The sequence below is a fragment of the Saccopteryx leptura genome, chromosome 9 (genome assembly GCF_036850995.1).
Source record: "Saccopteryx leptura isolate mSacLep1 chromosome 9, mSacLep1_pri_phased_curated, whole genome shotgun sequence".
In the NCBI taxonomy this organism is placed as follows: Eukaryota; Metazoa; Chordata; class Mammalia; order Chiroptera; family Emballonuridae; genus Saccopteryx; species Saccopteryx leptura.
Window position 1 is genome coordinate 42,507,886 of NC_089511.1, and position 6,439 is coordinate 42,514,324.

Consider the following 6,439-nt stretch of genomic DNA (forward strand, 5'->3'; position numbering starts at 1 on the left):
AGATACATTCGGGAGATCCTCTCATGGGGAGGAGGACCATGATGACAGTGGCACACTGATGACAGTGGTGACAGGAGGGAGAGCTTCTTTACAAAGACAGGAATGGTGATTCAGGAAGCCCAGTTTTTAGATCTGCGAGTGACTTAAAGCCTGGTGGAACCATCATAGCAACTACTAGGACCTGAGCACTGTGTTCCAGGTCCTATGTGAAGAGCTGTTCATTCTCTGTAACCGCTAAAACCTCCCCCACCCTAAAGGCAGAAGTCCTCTAATGATCCCCATTGCATGGGTGAAGAAACAGGCTCAGAGGGGTCAGGGTACTTGCCCGGGTGCCCTGTGAGAAAGCAGCAAGCCTTTCTGCTGCCAGAGCCTGATCTTTCATAGCTGCCTATAACATTTCTAGAACACTTGCCAAGCACTAGCTTGGTTGCTGGGGGACCTGCATTCCAATCAGGACCGTGTGCCTGTAGGCAGCTTACTTCCCCTCTAGGGGCCAGTTTCCTCCTATATAAAGCAGGGACTCGTGTCTGCAGGAGAGGACTATAAATATGGCTTCCAGCTTCAAAATTCCATCAATTATGGGACCAAATATAAGAGACAGTGTCCTTGCCTTTGAGGAATTTACAAGCTTCCTGAAGAGACAAGGCATATAAACAGAACATGAAAACAAATACAAGGCAATGCATCAGTAAGAACTAAATGACACACCAGGGAGGGGAGGGGCCTGCATACTCATGATAAAGGTGCTGTTCCAGACACTTTATATTCATTGCATTTTTCCTTATTCATAGATTACCATCATTTTCATCCCTTATGTTCCTTTTCCTACCCTGCAGTATTTTGTTTATTTTTTTAAGTGAGAGAAGGGGAGATAGAGAGACAGACTACTGCATGAGCCCAGGCTGGGATCCATTTGGCAATCCCCATCTAGGGCCGATGCTCGGACTAACTGAGCTATCCTCAGCGCCTGAGGCCGATGCTCAGACCAACCAAGCAACTGCTGCGAGAGGAGAAGAGACAGAGAAGGGGGAGAGAAAGAGGAAAAGAAGCAGATGGCCACTTCTCATGTGTGCCCTGACCAGGGATTGAACCTGGGACGTCTGCACATGAGGCTGATGCTCTATCCACTGAGCAAACCATCCAGGGCTGGAATATTTTATTTTGAAAATATTTCAAACTTAGCACAAAGGTGAAGAACTTTAGAGTGGATGCCTGGATACCCACTATTTAGATTCTACCACTAACATTTTAACTATGTTTGCTTTGTCATACATCCGTTCATCATACACATCTATCCATCTAGCCATGTATCAATACATTTTTGATGCATTTCAAAGTAAATTTTAGACATCTGTTTTTTGCATTAAAGAAAAAGTAGCATTCATTCATAGCACACATTATTGAAAGTCTACTCAGTGCTGGGCACTGTTTTATATGAACTGGAGGATTCCCTTCTGAAAGGTGAATATTCAAGGGAATCATATTTTCACAAAGTAAAAGCTTTCACTGATTTTATCTGTATGCACATTTTCTTGCTGGATTTGCTTTCCAAAGAAATATAGAATAAATCAATATGTACTGGGAATCAATCCTGGGAGGCTTCTGGAAAAAAAGGGCTTAGCCGGTTTTAAAGAGTAAAAGAAGCACGGTACACGATTGCCTCAAGGCCTGCACACCATTCCCTCTGCTAGGATTGTACTCTATACGCCCCCCTTTTAATGAAAGTATATGGTTGACCATTCGCAACAACATGGATGGACCTAGAGAGTACTATGCTAAGTGAAGTAAGTCAGACAGAAAAACAAATACGGTATGATTTCACTACATGTGGAATCTAAAAAGCAAAACAAAAAAACAAAACAGAAACATACATAGATACAAAGAACAAATTGATAGTTGCCAGAAGAGGAGCGGGGTGGGAAGATAGGGAAAAAAAAATGGGGAATCAGAGCTACAAACCTCCCTATCCTTATCGTCCCCATGTTGGCTTCAGGTCGACCACCCAATCTAAACAAAGGGCCATCTTTGTTATTCTCTCTCATGGCATGCTGATTTTTTTCTTTATAGTGTTTGTGACAATTTATAGTTATAGATTTACTTGTTTCATATCCATTTCCCCTCTAGACCAAGAGGTTCCAAAGGAGAGGTCGAGGCCAGGCACAAATAGCTGGCAACTGGTCCAGGGGAAGCTTGAGCAGACTTGGGAAGAGCCTTGGAATAAGTGCGAGCAAGAACGAGACTCCTGAGGCAGATAGGTGGAGCCAGGCCAGGGAGTAACAAAGACAGGAGGGGCCAGTTTCTGCAGATGTGGAAGAACAGGGAGAGGAATCTGGGTGGACCTGCACAGCCATCTTTATTGGGCGCTTACTATGTCTGTGCTAAGCACTTACAGACATGATTCATCCCATCCTCACAACCTCCCCATGAGGCAGGTACCATGATTATTCCCCTTACAGATGGATAAAGTTAAGGTTCAGAGAAGGCAGACAGTTGCCTGAGGCCACCCAGCTAGGAAGTGGTGATGGCTGGGGCTCTATTCAAGAACAAGTCCCTGCTGGTGATCTCTGCTAGTGAGGTAGCATGCTTCTCTGGGGCCCTTGGGAACCAGGGTGCTTCAAAATTCAGTGGTCCCTCCTCTATCGTGGGGGTTAGGTTCCAGAACCCCCTGCGATAGGCGAAAATCTGCGAAGTAGCAACCTTATATTTATTTTATTATTTATATATATTTTAAGGCTTTATAAACCCTCCCTACATTCTTTTTTTTTTTTTTTTTTCTTTTTCTTTCTGAAGCTGGAAACGGGGAGAGACAGACAGACTCACGCATGCGCCCGACTGGGATCCACCCGGCACGCCCACCAGGGACAACGCTCTGCCCACCAGGGGGCGATGCTCTGCCCCTCTGGGGCGTCGCTCTGCCGTGACCAGAGCCACTCTAGCGCCTGGGGCAGAGGCCAAGGAGCCATCCCCAGCGCCTGGGCCATCTTTGCTCCAATAGAGCCTTGGCTGTGGGAGGGGAAGAGAGAGACAGAGAGGAAGGAGGGGGTGGGGGGTGGAGAGGCAAATGGGCGCTTCTCCTATGTGCCCAGCCGTGAATCGAACCCGGGTCCCCCCGCACACCAGGCCGACGCTCTACCGCTGAGCCAACCGGCCAGGGCAACCCTCCCTGCATTCTTATAAACCTTTCCCACACTGTTATTAACCTTTCTCACACTCTTATAAACATTTCCTATGTTCTTAAACACTTTCTACACTCTAGAAAATACTCATTTTACCACAAAATAACTAAAATAATAAATATATAAAAAATACCTATATACCGCAAAATCCCACAATATAGTGAAAAATCCGTGATACACAATTAGATATATACAATTTAAAAATCCGCGATACAGTGAGGCTGTGAAAAGTGAACCATGTTATGGCGAGGGACGACTGTAAGTCCTCTTTAAAAAATAAGGTTATGCTTTTGGCTTTTTCATGAAATGCATGTGTATCTCTTAAAATTAAACAACTGCTGAGAAAGCATTCCAACAACATTAATGGCCCAACACAAGCAAGAGCATATATTGAGTGCTTCTGTGTGCCCAGCACTGCTCTAAGCTCTTTGCATTATTATCTCATTTAACCCTCACATTCACCTCTTACAGATAATTAAACTGCTGTACAGATGATTAAAGTCATGGCTAGTAAGTGATGGAGGTAAGATTTCAACCCAGACTTCAAGATAAACTCTGTGAACACGGTGATCCAGTAGATTCTAGTTTGAGGCCCAAGGCCGCATCGGAGGGAGCAGAGACACTTCCCAGACTCAAGGCCTCATCTCCTCTTTTTTTTGAGTCCAGCTTTAGACCCCACCTGCAAGCCTCCTCCTTGATCTCTGTACCTCCCTCTCTTTGCATCAGTCGGTTCCCCAGAGGAACCCTGTTACCACCTGGATCAGATCATAGCCTTCCTGAACCCTTGGCTGGTTCCACCTCATGCAGAGTAAAAGTTGAGGTCTTCACAATGATTACCTCTTTGATTTCAACTCCTCCCCTTCCCCCTTGATCTAGCCTCAGAGCCCTTGCACTACCATTCCCTTGCTAGAATACTCTATTCTCAGACATCCCCATGGCTCAATCTCTTTGGGTCTCATTTCATAGGTCGTGTGAAGCAGACCTTTCCTGACCACTCTATTTAAAATACCCCCTCCATCTTCTCTATTTCCTCACTTCACCGTGTGTTTTTTGTTTTGTTTTAGCAAGTGAGAAAAAGAAACAGACAGACAGAAAGGGAGAGAGATAAGAAGCATCAATTCTTCGTTGCTGCACCTTAGTTGTTCATTGATTGCTTTCTCATATATGCCTTGACCAGGGGGCTACAGCTGAGCCAGTGACCTCTTGCTCAAGCCAGCAACCGTGGGCTTCAAGACAGCAACCTTTGGGCTCAAGCCAGCGATCATGGGATCATGTCTATGATCCCATGCTCAATCCAGCGACTCCGTGCTCAAGCTGAAATCTGGGTCCTCTGCATCCCAAGTTGACACTATATCCACTGCACCACTGCCTGGTCAGGCTCCACTGTGTTTTCTTCATAGTGCTCATCACCGCCTGATATGTTTATCATCCAGCTTACCCCACAGTGAACATGAGCTCCCTAGGAAAGAGATTTTGATGATTTTGTTCTATGTGGTATCACCAGTGCCTAGAACAGGCATGGCACAGGGTATGTGTTCAATAAATATTTGTTGAATGAATAAAAACTGAAATCAGAGGGCCTTGAACATCACGTGGGCATGGCAGATTCGTATATGCAATCATGTGCAAAACAAGGGAAGTGTTATGATGTTTGGAGTCAAGACAGACTTGGATCAAATTCTGACAACTTCATTTTACTATAATCTTTTCATGTATGATCTTGTGTATGTATTAACACTCTAGGCCTCAGTTGCCTCATCTGTATATATCTACCTCTTGAGGTTGTAATAAGGATTAAATGAGATCATGCCTATGAAAGTAACCCATCTTCTACTGAGTTGACGATGGGTACTTAATAGCTATGCCTTAAGACAGAAATGACGTGATGGTGACCTCTCAGGTCCAGAGATATCTGAAGGCAGTTTTTCTCAGAAAAGTAGAACATGGGACTTCTGGTGGTAGGGGAGAACTTAGGGGTCTGTGAATATGGCTTTAAATAATTTTAAACCACCCAATGAGAGAAACTCTTTCCTCAGTTTTCTTTGAAGCTTTCTGATTATGTTAAACAGGAGGACTGGATTTCCCTGTTGGTATGCCTTGAACATCTCTCTCATACTTGCTAATCTCCCTTTTTAATAAACAGGAGGCAGAACCTGCAACCATCTAGAATGATACCATTGTTTGCTTCTCACTAGGTTCTTCTGGTACTTTCTATTGATGGTGATTTTGGCTTTCCACTTCCAACAGCAATAGAAAATATTCTCTTAAACATATTAAGAAAATAAGCTAAAGAAAAAATATTAGTAATAGAGAAGGGAGAGGGCAGATACATGCCACAGTGAAGGCGGTGTCCCGAGGGGGAAGTGTGGGAAGAAGTCTGAGTCGGCCAGCGCTCTGCCTCCTGCCTGCGACCCTGCCCTGCGGTAGCGGGAAGCAGCCGGCTCAGGCGCGAGGGTCTCCATCACCAATCCTGGGGGCTCAGGGTTACTCCTGCTCCCTGCCCACCACCAGGTGCCAGGGAAAAACCAAAACCAATTCTATCCAGAGAAGAATAAGGGCATTGAAAAGTAGGGAGAGGTCTGAGACACTGAGGTGACAGAAAATGCTGGGCGTTGAGGCTTAGGAGTGAGGTAGGCTGGGCTCGGGCTTCGACTCTACCGCACATTCACACGGCCTCTCTGAACTCCAGGCTCACTGTCTCTAAATGGACTAATAATAAGACCGATCTCCAGAGCTGTCTGAGCCTTACATTGCTTAGTCCTGTACTGGATACACAGAAAGCCCGTGGTAGACAAGAGCTGCAGTCATTATTATTATTATTACTACCACCATTTATTATCATCATTAGAGAGCCAGAAATGGAATAACAGGGAGGTAGGAGCTGCTGAGGACAGACAGGGATTGTGTTTACAAGGTAAGAGGTGTTGAATGTTACAAGTTGGGGTGTGGATATTGGGGTGGAGAGAGAGACTAACTGGGAGATATTGAGAAAGGCTGATGGAAACTGGTCCCTCCTAGCTGGGTGATGAATGGCAGTGATATGGGACCATGGCAAGTGGGAGGGTCTGGGACTCCCGAGAGTACAGGGGCAGCCATGCTCACTAAGCATGGATGAGACTTGAGGAGGATGCCAGGGTTCTACATCCTGAGCGGGGACCCGAGAGAGTATCGTGCTGCTGACTTAGGGCTCCCCCCCTTGTGCTGACCCTGCCTCCCTTGTGAGTGCCATCCTGGCCCCTGGGGGAGGCTGGGGGGTGGGTGGG